Source organism: Rhinolophus sinicus, linkage group LG04 (assembly GCF_036562045.2).
Source record: "Rhinolophus sinicus isolate RSC01 linkage group LG04, ASM3656204v1, whole genome shotgun sequence".
Classification (NCBI taxonomy): domain Eukaryota; kingdom Metazoa; phylum Chordata; class Mammalia; order Chiroptera; family Rhinolophidae; genus Rhinolophus; species Rhinolophus sinicus.
The window spans coordinates 166,484,203-166,508,710 of record NC_133754.1 but is presented as its reverse complement, the minus strand read 5'-3'; the positions used below and the strand labels follow the sequence as shown (position 1 = coordinate 166,508,710).

General features: G+C 44.2%; 1 long non-coding RNA gene across 1 annotated transcript in view; it reads right to left on the bottom strand.

Annotated features, from left to right (window-relative positions):
* LOC141571357 (uncharacterized) overlaps positions 1-20,280 on the bottom strand; it is a 385,925-nt gene extending 365,645 nt beyond the window's left edge. The window contains exon 1 of the long non-coding RNA XR_012496116.1: positions 20,166-20,280. This is a non-coding gene — a long non-coding RNA (uncharacterized LOC141571357). The remainder of the gene's footprint in view (positions 1-20,165) is intronic.
* Positions 20,281-24,508: the final 4,228 nt, after the last annotated feature.

The following is a 24,508-nucleotide window of genomic DNA, read 5'->3' as shown; positions in this document are numbered from 1 at the left end:
GGGAAGAAGAGGCCTAAACCTAAATAGCAATTGTGTTTGGATTCAAGCAAAAGGGTTTTTTGTGTTTTTTTTTATCTATAAGATATTAACCTTTTATCTAAATTTTCAATGAACTAAAACAGTTTTTTCACAGCAAGTACGGCCGAGCCCACTCTCCTCTCACTCATATTTTTGACCCTAAGCAATTGAGTAGGGGATCCGGCATGTACACATAGACCCACTTCTCTCCCTCCCAGGCTCCCAGGTCTCCCCTTTAACACCTCAAATTCCTTGTATCCCCATCTCCTCTTAATGCCCATCCCAAGAAAGCCTTGACAAGAAGGAAAGGGAACCAAAAGAACTCACAGCTTCCTGCCGTCCTTCAGAAGGTTCATGTCAGGATTTAGGCCATTCAATGCCCTGGCGCCAAAGCTTTTCTTGCAAGTTCTCCAAACAGCCTGCTGCTCCATGCCCTAGGCTGTTGCTTCTGCCTTGAAAGCCTTTCTTTCCTCCTCAGCCTGCAATGTGCCCTCTCAAAAATCAACTCAGTTCACGTGGGATCCCTTCCCAAAACTAGAACATGTCACCCACTTCCTTCACAGCGCTTAGCAGGATTCTACCGAAATCACTGCTTCCCCGCTCCTGCAACACACTGGCCAATTTTCAGGTCTGAGATTTACATCTGATTGTTTTGTTTTTGTTTGTTTTGTATCCCACGTGCCTAGCATGGGGCCTCACACACAGCGGGCAACATCAGAAGTTTGCTGAATAAATGAATGTGGCACACACCTCTGCTCTTGCAAGCGTATACCTACCCGGTGTGTGAAGTCTCTACTGATGAGAATCATTTGTAATGGGTACCTTAATTTGCACAGAACTTCAAACTATATTGCCTCCCCTGATCCTCAGAAGGGCCCTAAGATTTGGGTATTGTCATGTTCATTCTCAGCTGAGGAAACTGTGACAGTGACCCAAAGTCACACCGTGAGAAGTGGCAGGACTGGGGTCCTGGCTTCGGGCCCTTCCCTCACTACCACACTGCCAACCCTCGAGGGGCATTCGCACGTCTGCGCTGCTTACAGTTTTTCACATGTTGCCATGTTCATCACCAAGTCCAGTCTAGATAACATGCACAACTTTTACTACCATGTTTCCCTGAAAATAAGACCTAACCAGAAAATGAGCCCTAGCATGATTTTTCAGGATGATATTCCCTGAACATAAGCCCTGACGCGTCTTTTGGAGCAAAAATTAATATAAGACCCGATCTTATTTTTGGGGGAACACGGTAGAACAGCCTCGCCCTCCAGCTGCTATTTCTAATTGGCTTCCACCAGTAGTTTCCTTTCCTGGACTGTGCTCATCTCTTTTTCATAAACTGGGACCATCTGAGCATCTGTTCTCCTTCCAGCCAAACCCAAAGCAAGACCTGGGGAGGAAAGAGCACAGCCCTAGCTGCTAGAGAAGGGAGATCCCAATTCAGAAAAACTCCTTCCCCCATACCTCCAGGTGTAGGACCCCAATCTAATCTCAAGCCACCACCCGAGGGAAATGGCCCATCTGTGTGGCCCACGTGTCCTTGCTGACATTTAAGTCCTAATTGAATGCACTAGGAACTTTGGTATCTGCTGGCAGGTATTAAGTAAAGGAAGATTCCTTCTATAATGAGAAGAGCTGGCTCCAGAGTAACTCACTTATACCTGACGAGTTTGCTTAAAGAAGCACCCACCAGCTCCCACTTCCAAGATGGGAGTTCTTGGAAATGGCATCTCCCTGGGCTCCCTACTGTCTGGCATGGAGGCTTCAGATCCTCACCCTGCTTCCGCTTCCTCCCCAAACGGATGTGTACATGTGAGGTCCCAGCCTGAGCTGAGGAGGGGCCTTGGGTCCTCAGTGAGTTGCCGCCTTGGTGGGGGGCGGGTGGGTGAGGAATAAAGACACAGGGCTGGCAAAGCCATGTATTCGATGATACATTGGAGAAGACTGATGTGTCTAGATTTCATAATGGCGCTACTTCTAGTATCACTTTCATTTTTACACTGGACACGGGCTGGACTTGGTGACTCTTCCTTTGGTTGTATCACCATCCATCGAGGGCAGAAAGAGACTGTATCCTTTACCCTGACTGGCCCTCACAGTTTTGTTCCTGGGGGTTGGGGGCGAGGGCTCTTGCTGTCTGAAGATCCGTCAGGAAGCCTTTCCCTTGACACCTGCTAAGGATGACCTACCACTTCTCTCGGCAGCAAGTTCCACACCCACCCACTCCTCACACTAAGAGCTGTGCCCACCCTGAACTGGCTCACTCAGCCTCAGCACAGAAGACTTCCAGTCCTGCCTCTCTTCTTGCCCCTGAGCCTGCGACCCTCCCATCCATCTCCCCAGGGGCACCAAGCTGTCAGTCCCACCTGCTCTCTCTGCAGTATCTGTAATCCATTCCTCTCCACCAGCTCTTCCCCTCCACATTCAAAGATGCTTACATCTCTCTCACACACTACAAAATAAATAAACAAATGTAGAAATCCCTTCATTGCGTTCCCCTCCAGCGATTGCTTTAGCTCTCACTTCAGTTGGCTCAACTGTCTTCCTCCCCAGTCCTGCACGGCACACAAGCTGGCATCAGACACATTCTGCTACTGAAAGTTCTTACCAAGGTCACCATGATCTTTTGTTGGCCAAATCCAGTTATTAGTCTGAATACCCCTCCCTCTCCCCTTCCCCTCACAGCCACTGCTCACTTCATCACCATCCCTAACACTATATCCCCAAACCCCAAATGCTCCCAGAGGTTCCTGCCTCAGCAGCCCTCTGGGCATGAATGACCAGCAGATGTTCTCTATAGACGGACCTGCCTATAGGAAGGCACAGTAGACTCTTGGAGGGTCCCAGATACAGTCCTGCAACCTGCAAGTGTAGCAGGTTTGAGCTAACGTGTCCTGGAGCGTTCACCTCTCTCCACTTACCCTAAAAGAGAATGGCTCCAAGTCTGGTGCCCAGACCATATCAGTCTCTGCAGTTCCTGTTTTTTTCCAAGATTCCAGGAATGATCTGGTCCCCTTCAGATCTGCACAATCCTTCTTTAGATATGTTAAACTTCTGGATACCCTTGCTCTGCTCATCTGTTCTATCTCCTTTTGATTTGCATATCTCTGGTCGTATCCCTGCTTTGCTAGTTTATGGTTCACCTTTAGAAGGCGACCTCATTTATATGCAGCTACGACATTGATATGCGATTGCTCTTGATGTCACCAAGAGGGACCCTGGGACTGGCATGAGATCACCTACGAACTGTTCCTTCCTCACCCCTGCTCCAGCATCCTCCTCCAGCTCTCAAAGCCCTCTGAACTCCCTCCCATCCTGCAAACCCTCAGCCCCATCAGGCAGCATGCATGGGTCCCCCACTGAGTTCCCTCCCTGGACTATAAACTTACCATACTCCAGTATTGATTATTCTTGACATTCTATTAGGGCCATTTGGGGCTTATTGTCACATTTATTTTCATTTTTAAACAGAGTGTTAAAAAGCAATCTATAACTGCCTGATACCTACACAAACACGAGGAGCCATTATGTCAATAACTTGGTAAATGTTTCACTCACTGGTTCCCAGCTGCCATGGGGAGCGATCCTACCATTTGCCAGATGCTCAGATGCTGCCTGGAGAACAGATCTATAAGGTGCATTATCCTGGGTGGGAGGTTGGCAGGACTGCAGTAAATAAACCATTTTAGGGCAGCTGAATGTTTCATATCTTTTATTTTTTAGAAAATAAAACAAAAAAGGCATAGTGTGGGAAAAGTATGAACTACACTCGGATTCATTTTGGACAAATTGGACTGTAGTCCTGACAATACTACTTACTAGCCCTGGGTACTCGCTGGGACTCAGTTTCCTCATCTGTACAATGGGCACAAATAACAGCAAGCCTGTCTGCCTCACTGGGAATTGTTGAGATAGTAGGTGTGAAAGCCCTTACTTAAATGGTCAGCAGAGTTGTTTTTGCCGGTAACACGGATGTTTTGTGCTAAAAATAAAAACTGGGAAATCTTTGCTTTAACCTAACTGGATCACTTTGGACACAGGATGCCCGCATTACTTCAGAGGATTCCTTGGGAGATTGTGATATACGAGTGAAATGGCAAATAGCTTCCAAAAGTCAAGAATCTGGGCCAAGCGTTGGGGCAACTCAAGAGCATTAACCCTTTCTGCAGAAGGAAATTGAGAACATTTATCCCCACCTCCTCTCCCACGGTAACATCCAGCACAGGAAGATCCACGGACGAGGAAAACAGAATTTCAGTATCTACCCATAACATGAGCCCCCGACCATTCCCCATCCATCCTCATCTTCCTGGTCTGGCAACAGAAATCTCCTGCAAGTCTAGATGACCTTGGGCTGGTCACTGTCCTCTCTCCCCATCCGTCAACTGGGCATACTGAAAGAGCCCTTACTGTGTGAGTAGCAAGTGAGGTCATATATTTGAAAGACGTTGATAAACATTTAACTGTTTACCAAGCTGTATGCATGTTAATGACCAGCATAATTTATAGGAAGCATGAGATACATATGAAGAAAACCCAACAACAGTCCTTTTCTCAGCCCAGCTAGGCAGAAGCAGAAGTTCCTTTTAAAAGAACCTGGTTTGGTGAAGTTTCCTTGTAATTGATGGAGCTGGGAGGCAGTACCTAGATCAGCTCAAGGGCACAGTAGTTTGGGGACTTTAGATTTGAATTCTGACTTTGTTGCTAGTGGTGACAATTTGCATAATCTTCAGCAATTTATGTAATCTTTCTGGGCCTCCGGTTTTTCCGCTGTAAAAAGAGAATAATAATAGCACTTACCTCACAGGGTTGTTATGTTGATTATTTGAGATAATGCACTTAAAACAATTTGCACAATGCCTGGCTGCTTTGGTTAACAATGTTAGTTTCAGTAAGTAGGGCTGCCGAAAGGAAGACAGAAGGGAGTGGAATGCATTAGCTAGTAAACGATTTATATTTTGCTCCATACCATGGGTCATTCTCACCAGATGAAATATATAAAAAGTGTATCTATTGGCAAGTATTGGACCATGATATGGAAGATGAGATTTGTCTTGCTAGTTATGGTGGAGATGGGGAAGTGATTGCTTTTCCTGTCTTTATCTCTTGTCATAATATTGTTTGCACAAAGATAGTTTTTTTATATCATATATACAATTTTTTTTTAATTTAAAAAGGAAAAACAAATCTTACCCTATAGGGTAGTAGCCATCAGCTTTGAGGACACCTTCAAGACCAGAAGTCTTAAGTGGAGCAAGACCAGAAGTCACAATTTGCAGCTTGCAGAGAGGAAGGTCAGAAAGGTAGGAAAGAGACAACATCCCCGTTGCATTTGGAATAAAATGTACATTCCTTCCTGGGACCTAACAACACCTCCTGGAACATGGAGGGCACACCTGGTAAGACTCAGCCTCACCTTTCTCCCCCGCCGCCACCCCCTTACCTCTCCTCCGCCCTCACAGCTTAGCCATCATTCTGACTCTCTCCCTTCACCACGCCCGCCAGCTCATTTCACTGGGCCATATACTTGCATGCTTGTAAGTCAGATTTCTGATCAATGTTATCTCCTTCCGGAGACCAGCCCCAATCGTTCTATTTCATTATCCTTTTTTTCTTTCCATAACACGTATACACTATGTAACATTATCTCATTTGTTTACATGTTTATGACAGAGGCTTTCTCTCTCTGGAATAGAATCATCATCAGACCAAGGACCTTATCTGTCTCACTTGGCCATTAGATCTCCAGCAAAGGCCCTCGACAAGGTACTCAGTAAGTATTCAATAAAGGAGCAATGAATACATGCCAATTGCTAATGATGAGGGGATGAATAAGGGGCAGGTCAGCAGTGCCCCACCTCCCAGCTTACAGCTCTGCACACACACCTGGGCAGAATTTCAAGCATTTTAGCCAAAGAGCAGATGGCAGGCAAGGCCAAGGTGTGACAGAAGAGGCTTCTGTAAATTTGGCTTCAGCAACATGAGCCTTGTGTGTCTTCAAGCAGAAACTTGCTGGTTAGACATAGCCAGTTAGATCTGATTTCTGGGCTTTGGCGCAGCCACGAATATAAGGCCAAAAGTCCATGTCCTTCCCTGAATTAAAAAAAAAAAAAATCTCGCTCAAGGGAAACAAATTCTTGGGAAATAGCACAACTCACTGGGATTCAAACCACATTTACAGGGCCAAGTCCTGTAGCAGGATGAGCAAGACTCAGAGTGCATACCTCTTCAGGTAGATGAGACTAGAATGGGAAGAACTGACAAATCAGAATAAGGAAAGAGTACTGAGTAGCACTCAATTTCCCTGGAGCACTGGGGAGGAATTCAGAAACTCCATCTACAGTGAAGGCCCGGCATTCCGTTCCTACAGAGGTGAAGGAGCCGCCCATAAAGAAATCCACAACAAAAACCACTCTGGACAGAATCTTACCAGCCTTCCCCACTATCATTGTGCCTTAAGGTCTGACATCCTTTTTCTAGCTCTGCAAACAGTGGCGGGCCTGGGGGCAGATTAACAAACTGCTTCTGGCTGTTTGCAGAAGGCAGGACAAGATCAGAACCACTCAGTTCCTTAAGCAGAACTGCTAGTTCTTCTGGCCACAGCATGGGCAGTCCTAGAGGCCACCTAGAAGGAGGTGAGGTATCTGCTTACACTTCGCAGGTGAAGGCGGAGCTGTGAACTCCAGAAGACATATGTATTCTAGTGTTTCCTTTTAGCAACGGGCCTGTTCCTGAAAGGTTGTATCTAACAGCCTTTGCCGATCCTCTTATTAAAAAGAAAACAAAAAACAGTCCCTTCCAGCCTGTCAGGAGTCATGCTGTTTACACACTTGGGGTGCACCTCCAGAGGTTTGTGGAAACAGCCAAACAGCCAGAGCTTTGAAATCCACACATCTGGCTTCAGTCCTGTGCTACCTACCACTTTCCTTAAGCAACTCCCTTTCCAATTCTCTGTGCCTCAGTTTCCTCGTCTATAATCTGAGGAGCTGGAGGAGAGCAATGTTTTTCAAACTGCCAGTTTTGATCCATTCATAGGTACTAAAATCAATATACTGGATTGCAACCGACATTTTTGTTTAAGAGAGATAGAAGAGTTTAGCATATAAAAGATCTGGGTACATTACAGTGAATAGATAAGTATTGCCTTGTGATACAATTATTTCATCTATAAACACATATGCACTGAAATCAATAGAAAATGCAGTTCTCACTGTGGGATACTGTTTTTTGTGTGTTTTTTTTAAAGTTCAAAACATCCTATGTTGAGTTTTCAAGACTTATGGCAACAGATAGTCCAATCAATAGCTCCATACTTCTCCCGGCTTCATTGCCAAGTTCCCATTGCCTGAGGACTGAGCCAGGCTCTGTGAGCACGTGATTTGGCATACATATATCCAAAGTGAAAGAGAATGCACCATACACCTGCACTATGACCCTTCCTCCCCAAACGACACGACTTTCCTGACTTCTAACAGCGTACATTAGCTTTGCTTGTTTTTTTGAACTTTGTATAAATGAAATCACAGTAGGAACTCTAACTTGGACACGCTGACCTAGAAAAGGAGATGCTCAAGGCCACAGTTATTGTCCAGCATGACGTCAGCCAGAAAGCATTGCGAAAATAATAATAATATTATGATTATTGGGTGAAGGCCTGGTATGTGCCAGACTCTGTATTTGAGTTCATTCTCACAAGGTGTATGTGACTCGAGATGTATGTTATTATCCCCACTTTTCAGAAACCGAGGCACAGAGAAGTCGTGATGTGGCATTGCAAGGTCATAGAACCTGTAAATGGCCAAGGAAAGGTTGGCATCCTTATCTGTCTGCCTCCAGAGTCCTTTCCATTACACACTTTTTCCACCGGGCTGAGATACTTTGCAACAAAGTAGCTGTGAAATAGCAGTTCATTCCATCTGTGCAGAACCAGTCCGCATTGTACAAGTAACCAAGTCCCCCCCTGCCTGGCTTTCACCCACACTTGGTGGAATCGAGTTGGTTTACATTTCTCAGGAAGCAATCAAACTACCCTTCATGAAGCCAGCCGGTTCCAGAAGGCCTGAATTAAGCTGAGAGGTCTAATTTGGGGACATTCTTACTACACAAAATTTCTTCCAGAACATTTGGTCCTTTGGGATTTCCCCAAATTGCCAACGATTAGAACGAAAATTCCATCTCCCTGTCCCTGGTTGCTTCATAGTATCCAAGGTTTCCCCTGGACCTTACCTATGAGTATAGTTCCTTCTTGGGCTCCTTTGGCAACTCCTTACTATCCTGAGAAATTTAGGGGTTTTTGTTTTTGTTTCTTTAACAAATACAACTACAGTTCACTTCATTGGTGAAGCCACGTCTAACTAACGACCTTTGTTAGTAACTTGTTCAGTGTACTCAAGGATAGAGGATAAAGGGATCCATGTATCTATTTTCTTCCTATTAGAGATTTTAGAGTTTTTATAATCCCCATCCAGATTACAACGTACCTATTTACCCAGGAGTTCCAAGGAAATTAGTCAGGCCTTAAATTAAACTTTAACCTTGTTTCACATTAGAAGTACAACTTGTCGCATTAGATTCATGTGTTTCTATTTCCTGACCTTAAAAGCACTAATAGCTCCTAGACTGTAGTAGTTGAAATCCTACTTAGCGCCCAGTAACTGACACAACTTCCCCAACCCCCAGGCAAGCCAAACGGACTGGTCTTTTTGGTCCCATTATGCTTTGCAAAATTTTAAAGGCTTGTTCCTTCATCCCTTACCTGCCTCCAAGTAAGCCTTCGATATATGCTGTTGCATTGAATTAATTCTAAGCTTTTAATTGAATTATAATATGCATACAGACAGGTGCACAATTACAAGTGTTTGAATGTTCACTGAATGCAAGAGGCCTGTACAGTGACCCCTCCTCCCCAAACCGCATGACATGACTTCTCTGACTTCTGACACCAGACGTTAGCTTTACTTGGTTTTTGAGCTTTGTATAAATGGAATCCCAGTATGAACCCTCTTGGTTTTGGTTTATTGTATAAAACATCATGCTTGTGAGATTTAACTACGGTGTTTTATGTAGCACTTTGTTGCTTTATTCTCATTTGCTGCAAAGTATTCCACTCTGACTGTGCAGTTATTTATTTATCCATTCTGTTGATGGACATTTAGGTGGTTTCTAATTTGGGGCTCTTATAAATAGAGTTGCTATGGACACTCTTGGATATTTCTTTCTGCTAAGTATTTACCTAGGAGTGCAATTGTTCCACTCTAGTGTATACTGCCAGAACAGTTGTGGAAATTGACAGGCTGATTCTAAAATTTATATAAAAAATGCAAAAAAATATTCAAGACAATCTTGAAGAACAAAGCTGGAGGTCTTATACCACTACATATTATAAAGCTATAGTAATTAAGACAATGTGGTTTGGGCACAAACAGACCAACAGATTGAAAGAAAGAATTCAGAAACAGATTCACTCATATAGGTTACTTGATTTATGATATAGGTGACAATGGCAATGCAGAGAGGGAAGAATGATGTTTTCAATAAATAGTGCCAGAGCAATTGGATAAACACATGAAAAAAAAATTTAACCACACATTACAATCAATTCCAGATGGATTATAGATCTAAACGTTAAAAGTAAAACAACATGGCTTTGTAAATACATATATATATGTACATATATATGTATATATATATATATATGTACATATATATATGGCTTAGGGTAGGCAAAATTTTTTTATAAAAAGTGCATAAAAAGCAGTAATCATAAAGGAAAAATCTGGTAAGTTGGACTACTTTAAACATAAGAACTCCTCCTCAAAAGTCACCATTAAGTGACTGAAAACACAAAGCACAGATTGAGAAAAGATATTTGCAAAAATATATCCAACAAAGGACTCACAAATAGAACGTATACAGAACTCCTATACATCAATTACAAACAGATAGACAAACCCCATAGAAAAAAGTGCAGAAGCAGGAGAAGACGGAGGAGGAGAAACTTGAATGGGCACTTCACACACACACACACACACACACACACACACACACACACACACACCACACACACAGTATATCCAAATGGCCAATAAACATATAAAAAGGTGCATAAGGGAAATGCAAATTAGAAACTACCCTGGACACGCGAGAGAATGGCTAAAATGGAAAAGTCAGGTAATACCCAGTGTTGGCAAGAATGTAGAGTAACCAAGCTCTCATACACTGCTGGGGGTACTATTAGTCCATCCACTGGATTTTTAAAAACAGGAACTGCCTCAATTTTTCTCTCCCCAGATCCCAGGGGAATGGACTGCCCTAGGAGGGCGGTGACTGGGAAGTTCTTAGGTTGTTAACAGCAGCCACGCGCATACCTCCACTGATGCTTTTCCTTCTTGCTATTCAGTCACCAGGCAGCAAACACACGCCGAGCCATATTTGCTTGGTCCCTTTGCTACAGCCTGTGCCCAACATTGGGAATAAGACTCATTTCTGCAGGCTGGCCTCACAAGCTCCCGGAGAAACAAACAGGCACATGCTATAAATACCACGTAATTCTTATCTTATCCAAAGACCCAAAGCTTTCTCACGATTCTTAAATATGTCCCCAAACTGAATTCCTAGAATTCAAGGTTAGGCTTGACTTCTAGGACTTCAAGTTGCAAAATTCAGGTTCAACTTATAAAATTCTCCTTGTAAGTTTGGATCAACTTACACTTCCACCAAAGGTATACACATGCCCCATTCGTCAATATGGTTGGTAAAAAAAATAGTATCTTGTTTTATTTATCTCTTTGATCACTAGTAAAACTAAACTTTTAAAAAGTGCTATTGGTCATTTCTATTTCTTCTTCCCTAATTGGCAGTTCACATATTTTGTCCATGTTGCCGTTAAAGTTTTCTCATAATTTTGAGAGACGGCTCTATGTGGCCAGCATATTAACTTTTCATTGTTAAGATGTTGCAAATATCGTCTCCAATATTTGGTTTTTCCTCTTTAATTTGTGGATTTTTTCCCCTACATATGTGAATTTCTAATGTTTATATATAGTAAAGTCTGTGCATCTGTTAAAACTTCTGTATTTTTGCAAAATACTTAGGAAATCTCTTTCCATTTCAAAATTATAAAAATGGTTATACATGTTTTTTCTAACGTGGTTTCATTTGTTATCTTTAAATATTTAAATTGCTTGGAGTTCACTTTGCATGAGGTGTAAGGTAGGACTCCGATTTTGTGTGTGTGTGTGTGTGTGTGTGTGTGTGTACATGTGTAAATTTTTTCCCTGAATGGTTATCAGTTGTTCCATAACCACTTATTAAAGAGTGTATATGCCCCCTACTCACTTATGTGTTTTTAGATGATGTAGTTGAATAGTGAGATTTGGTATCAGAAAGATCTCCCCAGCCATCTGGGATGGCAGATTAACCGTGAGTGGCCAGCGTGGTGGTGTGGACCTCTAGGAGGTTCAGTTATTGCAACGGTATGGAAGAAAAGGTAAATGCCTGAATTACACGGGCACATGGGGACGTGAGGAGAAAGGAGTGACAATCCTCATCGCTCCCTTTGCTCCCTACAATCACCTCATCTAGCTGCCTTTCCCCAGTCTGTGAACTTCACATACTGTCAGGGGAGGGAATAAAGCCCAGTAGTTAATCTTGGAGAATCTGGAATCAGGTCACTGCATTTAAATCCTGACTTCACCACATACACCAGCCTTGTGATCTCAAGCAAATGTCTTGATATTTTTGGTCCTCAGTTCTCCCACCTGTGAAGTGGCAATCATAGTAACATCTATTGCAGAGCACAGCAAGGAGAATTGAAGGATTCATACGCGGTTTTTATCCTGGTACCTGGCATAGACTGATTTCAATTAGTCAGTATTGTTACCAGTTGGTTTATAAGGAAAGTTTGGACCATCGCTTTTCTCAGTGGAACCAACTTCAGTGCTACCTTTGGATGGGTGAGGAGGTCTGAGCCTGAAACAGAGCAGTAAGAGGAGGAGGGGGAAAGGGCAAGGCGATGGGGAAGGATTCCACGTCAAATGGTTGAAGGCACTGGTCTAGAAAATGCTTTATGTAGGAGGCCTCTGTTCTTTAAGGTGTACGTATGCAATAAAGCCTGAGAACTAAGGACTACCATCAGTAAAATAAATTAGCATTTTACTTAATGATGTCCTGTATTCCTTGCTTTTAAACATAACTGTTTGTTTATGAAAAGCTTTGGTCAAAAGTGGAGCCACAGATGTCCTTCTTTCTTTCCTTCTCCTATTTTTTTGGAAAGTGAGATAATGGCTACACTTGATCGACTCCATCATAGGCACAGAGCTAAGCCCTTTAAAAATGAGTTCATATAATACACCCTTTATAATCACTCTTAACATGTTCGTCAACGTACTGATGAGGAAAGAGAGTCGCTCAGAAATGAGGAAGTAACTTGCATGAAGCCACCATTACCAAGGACCAAGATTCAGCCTTGGGTCTCTGTGCCTCCGACATCCAAGCTCTAAACGCAACAATGAACAAATGGATGCTGAGTGGGAATTGTGGAGGCTGGGAAGTCCAACTTAGCAGATGGGAGAGATTGCTTTCTAAAGGATTTAGTGCCTTCTGTTTATTTGTAAAATGGTCAAGACTGGAAGGACTTCAGAAGTCATCTAACCCAGCCTCCTCGGTGTAGAGAGAGAGAAACCGGAGCCCAGAACAGCGAGATGGACCCAAGCTGACTAAGCACTGAGTCCTGGGTCTCCTCCCCCTGTTCAGGGCTTATAATCTCCATGTGGCCTCAAGAGCTAAGGCCCAGAGATGGAGGGGAAATCATGCTTGGTGTTGCATGATTTCACAGCCTGCACAGTGAAAAAAATCATCTTCCCAGCCAACGGTGCTCGCAAATCAGGAAGAGAGAGGATTAAGGCCCATAAATAACAAACACCACGAGTAAGAGGGTGAAAGTACTGTGGGGTCTGGAGGGCTCTATCCTGGCTAGAATCAGGGAAGACTTCTTGGAGGAGGTTGCTGGAGAGCTGGGTCTGCAGTAGAAATGACAGGAAGGGCATTCGAGGTTGAGAAGGCATATGTAGAAGGGATTACTAATAATGAAAGCTAACATTTATTGAGCCATAAACATGCGGATTCTATGCTAAATGCGTTATATATATTAACTCCTTTAAACCCCACATCAGCACTCTAAGGTGGGTGTAATGATTATCCCCACTTCAGAGAAGGGGACACTGAGACACACAATGGATAAATGAGTTGCCCAAGGACATATAGCTGGAAAGTGGCAGGTTCCAGAATGAGAATGCCAGCTGGAGTGACTCCTGCATTTTTGACACCTGAGGGAGGGAGGGAGGACCCAGGGATCCAAAAGGGTCCCAGGACGTAGGATAGAGGAGAAGAAAATGGGCTCTTTTCTAGGATAAGTTAACTTCCATTTGATCCCAGGCCCTTCCCTGGCCATCTGAGGCCTCCTCGGTAGGCAAGGAATACTCAGGTAGTAAGAGTCAGGACCCAGACCCACTGGCCTCTGGACCAGTTATGAGACCTTCCAGAGACTGTAAGAACTGAGCTAAGCGGCCCTGGCTAAAGGGCCACAGAGGCTGTCTGGCTAACTCTGGGGCCACAATGTCGGAAAACCCATCCTGACTGATCTTACACCAGTCCGAGGAGCTCTGTGGGGCTAGGCCTTGGACTTCAGTCCTACAACCTGGCAAGTATTTTCCAGACGCCAACCACAGCTATGGCTTAGCCCACTTGGGGATAGTGAGGTTTGGAGGTAAGAGCACAGGCTGCAGCAACAGCCCAAGTCTAGCTCTAAGAACTGTGTGACTTTGAATCAGCTCTGACCCTCGCTGGACGTCAGGGAGCACCTCGCGTGTGTGTGTGTGTGTGTGTGTGTGTGTGTGTGTGTGGTGACGGGGAATCCTGACCTCACAGGCTTGTTAGGGGGCATCTGTGACACCAGATGGATGAGGACCAGCACAGTGCCTGGTGCCCACAGGTGTTGACTAAATGTCAAATTCTTACACGTGACCTTGAGGCTCCTCTTCTTGTTAGAGTAGGCTAAGAATGGGACGGACTCACCCCAGTCCTCACTTCCTGTGTTCCCTAAAAACAGATCTACAGGCCCTTTGAGTGTGGACAATGTTACTGCTCATCATTGCTAGAAACAAGAGACAACAGAAACCAACAGGGGAAGTGATGAAGGTCTCAGACGCTGTATAAACGTCACTCATCAGCATCCTGCTGCTCCTTCCCTAGACAGAACCCACTGCTTCAAGGGGGAATCTTTCTTCAACTCTCCTCCACCCCAGACCTTCTCAAGGTGCCATTCAAGCTTCGTTCATCCATTAACCGTTCACATAACACCTACCCAATATTCTGGACACGAGATAACTCAAAAGCAAATAGGAAAGCAACCCAAGTATCTATTGATGGATGCTGGATAAACACAATGTGATATATATAATACCTATATATCTATATATCTATATAGATATAGATATACAGATACAGATATAGATATAATGGAATAGTATTCAGCCTTAAAAAGGAAGAAAATTCTGGCATGCTACAACATGGATGAACCTTAAAGACATTATGCTAAGAGAAATAATCCTGTCACAAGAGGACAAATATTATATGATTCCACTGATATGGGGCACTTAGTGTAGTCAACTCAGAGACAGAAAATGGAATAGAGGTTACCAGGGGTGGAGGGAGGGGAGAATGGTTTATTGGGTACAGAGTTTCAGTTTGAGAAGATGAAAAAGTTCTGGAGATGGATGGTGGTGATGGTTGCACAGCAAGGTGGGTATATTTAATACCACTGAACTGTACACTTAAAAGTGGTTAAAATGGTATGTTTTACGTTATGCATATTTTATCACAATTTGAAATATTTTTATGTCCTTTAGTAGGTGAATGGATTAATAAACTTTGATACATCCAGACAATAGAATATTATCCAGTGCTAAAAAAGAAATAAGCTATCCAGCCATGAAAAGACATAGGGAAGCCTTAAATGCATATTACTAGTGAAAGAAGCCAAAGTGAGAAAGCTACATACTGTATGATTCCAACTGTATGACACTGTGGAACAGGCAAAACTATGGAGGCAGTAAAAGGATCAGGGGTTGGAAGTCAGGGGACAGGGATGAACAGGCAGAGGAAAGAGGATTTTTAGGGCAGTTAAAATACTTTGTATGATACCATAATGATGGAGACATGTCATTACACATTTGTCCAAACCCACATAGTATAAAACACCAAGAGTGACCTCTAAGGTAAACTATGGACTTTGGGTGATAATGATGTGTCAATGTGGGTTCATCAGTTGCTAACACAGGTACTGCTCTGGGGGGGATGTTGAACAGTACCGCCCCAGGATGCATGCCTGGGTAGAGACAGGAGTTACATGGGAAACACCTGTACCTTCCTTTGAATTTTGCTGTGAACCTAAAACTGCTATTAAAAAAAAAGTCTTTAAAAAAGGAGGGAGCTTTGCAAACAGAAGCTCTCCTGCCCCCAGAGATCTCCCTGTCTAGTTGAGGACACAGATAGATAAACCAGTAGTTAAAACGTCACGTGTTAAGAGATCTCATTACACTGGAAGTTGCAGGTGTCTCAGACTGGCCTTTCTCCAGCCCAGAGGGCAGAAGGTTCTATGGAAACACTGAGACTCTTCCATGTGGAGAGGCCTGCAGCTTGAGCACAGCCATCGCAGTGAGACCCTGAAAATAAGGGACCCACGTATTTGAAGTCCCTTCAAATAAGGCTTATAGGCCTGCGGGTCCAACCATACTTGCCTTCCCAAACCACAGCTCGCTATCAGCTGCTCGATTGGAATTCACTTCTGGTAAGCGAGCTTTGACCTTAACAGAAATGAATGTCATGGACGCAGCACTCCCAAAATGACCCACTGCTACTCCTGAATTTCTAACTCAGACGACCCTGCTCCCTGTTACTCAGCTCTCCTCTTTTCACCCAACCTCCTCCTACCTTCTCTCTAGAACTCTTAAAGACACCTCGACCTTCTTTACCTACTTCTAGGGTTCTAGACGGGGAGGACTGCTGGGGTATCAGAGGGCCTGAGTGTCCTGCGGCAGCTATCTACTCACCCAGGCTAGTCACGGGACTAGAATTAGAGGTGACAGTGAGATGCCCTCAAGCATTAGGGCAAAGATATGCAAATCTGACAAAAGATAGGATGGCTCTTCCAGAACAAAAGCTACACTTAATTTAGGGTCAAGGTATCTAAAGAAGGAATGTGTCCTTCAGAAGTGGCCAGAGGCAGGAAGAAAAGGAGTGTCAGTCTCTGGAGGTACAGAAAAAGCATCCATCCATCCATTCATTCATTCATTCACTCAAGAAATAGTTACTAAACCTTTACCCTGTGCCAGGCACTGTTCTAGGTATGAGGGTGTAGCATGAACAAAACACCAGAGCACTACTCTTGTGTAGCTTATATTCTAGGAAGGAAGTCAGGCGATAACAAAAGATCACTAAGAAAAATACATGATACAGAGAAAATAAAGTCAGCTAAAGGAATGGAGCTTTCCGGGTTTAGGAAGGGAGGATTACAATATTGTAAAGGTCAGTTATGCTGAGAAGTTGGTACTTGAGCAACAACTTGAAATGGTGAGAATCTGCCATCTGAGTGTCTGGAGAAGAGGAAGAGGAAATTACAGATGCCAAGGGCCAGAGGTGGAGGATGTCAGGTGTTGGAAGGGAGTCTGCAAGCGGGGAATCAGAGTTGAGTCAGGAAGGAAACAGGGAGCGAGGCTGTCTGGGGCCTAGTAGATCACGGCAAAGACTTGGTAAGACACAGAAGTAGATCCCAGCACTGATTGGGGGACAGGGGTCCTCACCAGTGGACTTTGGGCCTGTACCCTCCCAGTGGCAGGATGGGTGCACCAGCCTGTCAGGAGTTGATACCTTTAAAGAGTAAAGGCCCATAAAAGACCTCTTGCTTAGTTTCCAGGCCCACAAAGTAACCTTCTGGTCATATTCTGGCTTCCTACAGACAGATCTAGAGGGAGAGAATGCTGAAAACAGGGGTATTGCCCTCACTGTGAAACTTCTACTTTTCATTGTAAATCAATATATAATATCATATGGCATGGAATGGTATGGACCAGTATAACATAACATGAACATCCATGTCTCAGAACTTGTGTAGGTGACTCCAGCCCCGAGAGCTGAAGCAGCCATGGGTGGGCAGGCTAACCCAGTCTCTAAACCTGCCAGGCCCCTGGACTAGGCACCAAGGTCACAGTGTCCTCTCCACAGCTGTGCCACTGCGTGAGGATGCTCAACAGCCAGTCAGCTACCTTCCCTTGGTACTGTTCTGCTTTCCCTACTCAACTTATGATACAAATCACTGTGCCTCACCCAGCCTCGGTTTACTCAACTGTAAAATAGGGATGACACTTCCCACCTCCAAGGGTGGCTGTGGGAACCAACTGAGATAAAATGTCTGACAACCGGCAAGCATGGCTTCCCATTTCGCCCTTCCTTCCCTGACACAGAGCCTCACACCTCCTTTGTTGGACCCTCCCAGCAGCACCTCCACAGCCTCCCAGCAATTATCCTCATGCCACTGGCACACTGCAGGCAGGCACTGTTCTAAAACACAGGCCTGAGCGTGTCCCCTCCCCGATTAAAACCACACTCCTCCCGCATGCGTCTAGGAGCCCTCCCTCCCCAGCCCTGACCCAGACACAGACTATCCATCCTTTCCCCAAAGTGATGCTCATCTTCACCTTTGCATCTCTCCCTCTGGCTGGTAGAATGCCCTTCCTCTCCTCTGCCTGATGAACTGCCAGGCATCCTTCAAGTTCTAGCTCCAATTCCACCTCCCTTTCCAAGCCTCCCCCAGCCCCTTCTGCCTGGTCAGTTCTCTCTCCTGTCTGCCCACAGCACCCCCAGCTTTCCTCTGTTGTAGCACGTATTGCTCCACTGTCTTTAATGACATGGGGGGGGGGGTTCCTACTAAAACACGAGCTCCTCAAGGACAAAGGGGGTCATCTACCCAAATATCATATTTCAACATTTTATAAGCCACTGAGAAAGAAAAAATGCTGCCAATTATACTGCGACATATGCCTTCTTATCGCTGGGAATTTCTACTTTATACTTAGTGAAAGAGCTCTTCTGAACTTAGTTAGAAACAGCTTTTGACAACATTTATCCCTCTTGTGCATATTATATACATTTATATATGGAATCAACTGATTACGGCCTTCACACGTCATGACTGGCACCTGTCCAACAGCGGTTATGAGAGCCATTGATTGTAACGCCTATCCCAGTTTCAAAGATGTTAAAATAGGAGGGGAAAAAAGTGTCCTAAACTCGAGGAAACACAGAGTATCCCTTTTTCCTAGACTAGAACCTAGCACACAGGAGATGCTTGCTATTGGTCTGTGACACGCGCCCAGCTATTTCTACATTGCCCTTGACTTCTCATATGTGTCCAAGGCTTCCAGGTGGACAGGCTGGTACCAAGGCCATGTGGTACCATGTTTCTCCAAAAATAAGACCGGGTCTTATATTAAGTTTTGCTCCAAAAGGTTCATTAGGGCTTATGTTCAGGGGGTGTCATCCTGAAAAATCATGCTAGGGCTTAGTTTCCAGTTAGCTCTTATTTTGGGGGGAACACGGTAGAAGCTCATTCAGGGAGGAGATGGAGGCAGGGGATTTGGAGTTGGTCCTGGTTTCGGGGTGGACATAAGGACCAGGGATGGGGTGTGGCAGGGCAGGTGGGAGGTCGATGTGAAAGTCCTTCAAATCCCAGGATGTTCAGCAGAATCAGGCTGAGACTAGGAGCTTCAGAGCAAAAAGCCTTCACCCTTAGAAGGATGTTTTTATTTATGTGTAAATGTTGGGCCCCGTGTGCAGAAACAGCAATGAATTTTGTGCCCTGTGCTCTGTCTCCAGTTGCCCCACTCTCCCTCAGGGAGGTATGAGCTGAAAAAGGAACTCTATATTTTTGGATAGCAAGAGACAGGGAAACAGTTATAACTCAAGGAAAATAATTACGCGTTCAGGCCAGAGACTCCCCACTGTGTCTCCATGTGAATGTAATTTTGTTTGAATGAGTTGAACTAATTTTAATTTGGCTGATCTTAAATTTACAACACACACACACACACACACACACACAGACACACCATCTTTACGTGGGGGGAAAGACCACCATTGCTCGGTGTCATATTTTAAGCTTAGATAAATTTGGAAGGCCATTCTCAAGCCTCTGACGTTAGGTTACCCTGAGCCTCACTCTGTGCATGGAGGAGTTTGTCAAAACGTAAGTGGGTTCAGCCAGCCCAGATACGTGACAACACACAGATGAGAAGAGGCAGGCGCAAGAGGCTTGCCTGGGTCCTGGGAAGAGCCCTGGACTCAGAGGAAGAGTCATCACTTGCCTGCTGTGACCCTGGGGCCTGTGAAACCTCCCCTGTGGGCTGGGGTTACAGTGCACCACAATTTAACAACCCACGTGGCAGGGAAACTACATGGGTTCCTGGGGCCCCCATCAGTGCGTGGAGTTAACTCATTTGTTGCTGGATCATAGGGAACACCACAGGAGGCGTGGGGGGGGGCACTCAGAACAGTTGCCACTTATTTACCAACTGCTACAATACCATGCTATGGATGTGAGAACAATGAAAATCAATGTGACCATACCAGTGCAGATCACATGAATGGCACCTGCCTATGAGCTTTCTGCGAAGATTAAACGAGATCATGCAGATAAGTGAATGAGTGAATGGGCATCTTGGACTATGCTCATGAGTTAAGAATACTCTCATCCAGAGAACAGTGAGGTCTTGCTCCCAGCATATGTCGTCAGTTTGGCTAAAAAAAAAAAAACCTCTCATAAAAATTCAAAACAAAAACAACTCTCATCAAGTAAATATTTCTTGAACATCAACGATTGTGTGCCAATTTTCATGTCAGGTGCTGAGGATAAAAGGCTGATTCAGAAGGAACCCTTCTTCGAAGCGTCCCCGTTGGGGTAATAAGGGATGGGTAGGTAGGCCATCCCCAGGGGAGAGAACAGTATGAGCAAAGGCGCAAAGGCAAAAACAAAAGAAAGCAAAAGCCTGTAAGCAAAACAACACAAGCCAGCACGCAAACAAAAAGCAGCTTACCTTGTTCTGGAAGCTGCAAGCTATCGTTGTGGTCAGTGGCAAGTTTAAGGCTGGAAGCAACGAGAGATGGGGCTCATGGGAGCCCACAGCCGGTCTTGTGCGAGCAGAGCACTGCTATGTAGGACAGCGAAGGATGGGCAATGACAAGTGATTTTCACAAACAAATAATCACTCCAGCAGCACCATGGAGAATGCTTTTCCAGGGCAAAGACTGGAGGCAAGGAGGCCACTTCAGGCAGCTACTGCAATAATCCAGGTAACTATAATGTGGCAAAATATAAATTGGTAGAATAAATTAAAAATATGAGGTGTTGTCGTTTTTTTTCTGTTTGTTTTCAGTGGAAGAAGAGTGAGAGACAAAAAGGGCCCAAACCAGACCAGTGAGCCTAGGGCTGGAGAGAAAGTGACATACTAAAGAAATACTTAGAAGGTAAGGTTAGTAGGACTGGGAAATACCTACATAGAGGGATAAGGGAGAAAGGATAGTCACAAGGAACTCCCAGGTTTCTGGGTTGAGTGACCCAGAGATGACAGTGTTACCAAAATCAGGAACCACGAAACAAGAGCAGGTTTGGGCAGAAGATTTTAGGGATGTGTTAAGCTAGAAGAATCTCTAGAACACACAAGTGGAGACCTTCAGTCGGCAGGTTTTTCTCATAGTCCCACTGACTTACCCAAGGTTTGTTTGGGTCACACTCTCCGCGCCCCAGGACAAAAAAGCTAATTCTATAGATTCCAATTACTCTACCCCGACCTTTGTTTTAATGAGCCAACACCTTGTAGTTTAAAAAGTGGGTAAGGATCCTGCCCAACATTTCACTTATTTCCTTTGTTGTTGAGGTGTAGCCTACAGACAGAAAAGTACATGAATCCTAAGTGTACAGTTCAACAACCGTGCCATTTTGATTGTATTAAAGACCTTAAAAATACACACACACACACACACACACAAATAATAATGTAATAATAACAATAATGGCAATAAAACATAGGAAAATATAAGTCAGACTCCTCTTTAAGAACTTTCATTTCAAGAGGATGGCCTTTGAGCAGTCCTGGGTATGGCTACACCATAAGCCAACCACCCCACTTTACATGGCATACAAGACACTTGGAGGTTGACCCCTGCCCACTTCTCCCTCACCTAGTGCCAACACCACCACCACCCCCTTCCCAAATCGAGCCCCGGCCTCACTGAGCCTCAGTGTCACAGATCCCCACGGCTCACCTGTCTATCCACGCCTGCCATACTTCTCATGCCTCCCTCCATTTCCTCACAGGTCCATCCAGAAAATTGGACTTTACGGCCCGTCCCAATGCTTCCTCCTCCGTGCAGCCTTCCTCCTCTCTTCTCCTGCCCCCACCCCTCCTACACCTCACTTCTGTGGCTGCTGCTGTTTTGATTTCTGAACTCTGTGACAGCAGTTACATGGCAGTTCCTCCAGACTGAGTTGGAGTTTTTAACTATCTTTGGATCCCACAGCCATCACTGAGCAGTCGAAAAAAAAAAAATCTGTTTGGAAGGAAAGAAGGAATACATGAGAGAATTAATTTTTATTCTCAGTTCCTGAGCCTGGCAAAATTGTTTTTGCTATGAAAGACGACAATCGGAGGCCCAGGCTTGAGTCTGAATTCCACAACTAACCAACTGTGGACCATGGACAAGTTAGTGAACTTCTCTAGGCCTGATTCCTTACACTTTTCAAAGGTTCATGATCCTCAAACCAGAAGTTTAGAATCATAACAAATAGTATGTTAATGATCTTGTTCTTCTCTTTCCACAATCTCTCATTTGCTCTCCACTCACGTGACCAGAGACTGATGCAAGACATATTTCCGTTCCATTTTACACTCTGCAGTGTAAAACTGAGAGGCAGAGGAGACAAATAAGAGATGCCTAATTCTTTCTACACGGGATACAATCAAGTTAAGCAACAGGGGGTTTTAATTGTTCTGCAAGAGAGCTAGATCAATAGCTTGGTTAGCGACTGTACATGGGCCCTCTGTCTTTCTCCACCAGGGCAATGAGATGTGTACATTCTCAGGGGCACACTGGCTAACCGCCCTGCATCAGTCATTCTCTTTAATGAGGCCCCTCCATTCAGACCCCATTTTCTTGTACACAATTCATTTCATTAAATGGCTGCAGCTGCAATTAGGGGTGGGAGAGTCCAGGCATGTGTTTGGGTTCGAGATGTGTCTTGTGTGATTTTTCAAATACTTTGGGTTTGGCAAAAGCCAACACACATTCTGTCAAGTTCTTGTTCCCCTTCGTTTTTAAGCCCATGTGTATTCAAGAGAAATGTGGTCCATCTGATTCTCATTCGTTTTCGCTTAACTCAACAAAAAGTTGTCTCGGAAGAGCTAGAAAATGTCCAAGCAGCAAATCCAGCCTCTTTAATGGAAGCCTTATTAGAATCTCTTTCTCTCACCCCCCAACAGTTTGACCACCTCCAAACAGGCCAAGCATTTTCATTTTCTTTGTGAGAGAAAGCCTGGAGTGCCCCTTCCTTTTACTTTCTTCTCTGCCTACTGACTCCTGCTCTTCCAAGTTCAGGCTGAAGTTTTTCTCCTTTGTGAAGGCTTTCTCCATGGCCTAACTTGCAAATACAGTCATCCCCCTTTATTCACGGTTTGTTTCAGTTACCTGTGGTCAACCTCTGTCCAAAAATATTAAACAGAAAATTCCAGAAATAATTCGTAAGTTTTAAATGGTGCACGTTCTGAGTAGGTTGATGAGATCTCGCAAAGCATGCTTTGTCCTGCCGGGAACATAATTCATCCCTTTGTCCAGCATCTCCACACTGCGTGTGCTCCCCACCCATTAGTCAGCAGCTAATAGCCATCACAGTTGTCAGGTGAGTTATCAGACTGACGGTTGTGGTATCACAGTGCTTATGTTCATGCAACCCTTATTTTATTTAATAATGACCCAAGGTACAGGAGTAGTGATGCTGGCAATTCGGAGACGCCAAAGAGAAGTCATAAAATGCTTCCTTCAAGTGTGACGGTGACAGTTCTCAACTTAATAAGAATTCATATGCTGAGGTTGCTAAGAGCTACAGTAAGAACAAATCTTTTACCTGTGAAATTGTGAAGAAAGAAAAAGAAAGCGATGCTAGTTTTGCAGTCACACCTCAAACTGCAAAAGTTACAGCCACAGTGCGTGATAAGGGCTTAATTAAGATGGAAAAGGCATTAAATTCGTGGGTGGAGGACATGAACAGAAATTTTCTTCCAATTGACAGAAACTTGTTGCGTCAGAAACTATTGAGCCTATTCGGAGACTTCAGCAAGGGGTCCCCTGAAATAAGTGACACCAAGCCATGTACTGCAAGTAAGTGATGGTTACATAGATTGAGCAATAGGTTTGGACTGAAAAACATAAAAATTACAGGAGAGGCTGTGTCGGCCGATGAAGAGGCTGATGCCACATTTCCGACAGAGGTGAAGAAGTTGATTAGGGCTTGGTACTAATCCGTGGTTTTGGGCACCTCCTGGGGTTCTTGGAAGGCATTCCCCTCCCCCCCTCACCCCCCTCACCCTACAGATAAGGAGGGACTTCTTAATCCCAGGATCCTCTGAGTCCCTGCTATACTTTACCTGTGGCCCTCATTCATCTTTATTCCATTCTGCTTTGTGTTCCAGTTGGTTGTTGAGCCAGGTTCGCCCAGCCCTCACTGATATCTGCTTCCGTGTTAAGCTCTTGGCCTTAATTAAAAGCCTTCACAAGAAATGACAGACAAAAATTGGCATTTGTGGTAAAACTGATACCCAAAACATTAATTATTGTGCCAATCAATGTCCCTAGTTGGGCTTCCAGGTGAGAAGTGAACTTGAGGCTTGAGGACCCAAAATAACAATGGGGCTTCTTCCTCTATGATGAGAGCTATGGAACTCAGTGTGTTCCCCTTTGTCTTGGCTGCCGGGAAGCTAAGCAGCAGTTTGATGTTCAGTCATAGCAACTATATTGCAGGCTAGCTTCCTTTTCAATTTTTTTTCCAGAAACTTGGTTTTCTATTTCTACATTATTAGCGTTACAAAAGCAAACCCAGCCTTCACTGTCACTCACTGCAAAGTCTTTGTAGAATGGCAGAGTAAAGTAAAAAGTAAAAATAAGAAGCTGGGTATTCATGATAGTTTCATCTGTACAACAGATCTACTGTTTTGGAGTAATAGGGAAAAGTTTTGCCTTTAATCTTAGATTTTTCATAAATTGAACCTTTTATTATGTGCATGTATTAGTTAATACAAAAATCAATTTTTTAAACTTAAAAATGAGTTAATTAAATTCAATTGTTAAAAATGTAATTCTTTACAATTCTGACTACTCCAGGAACATA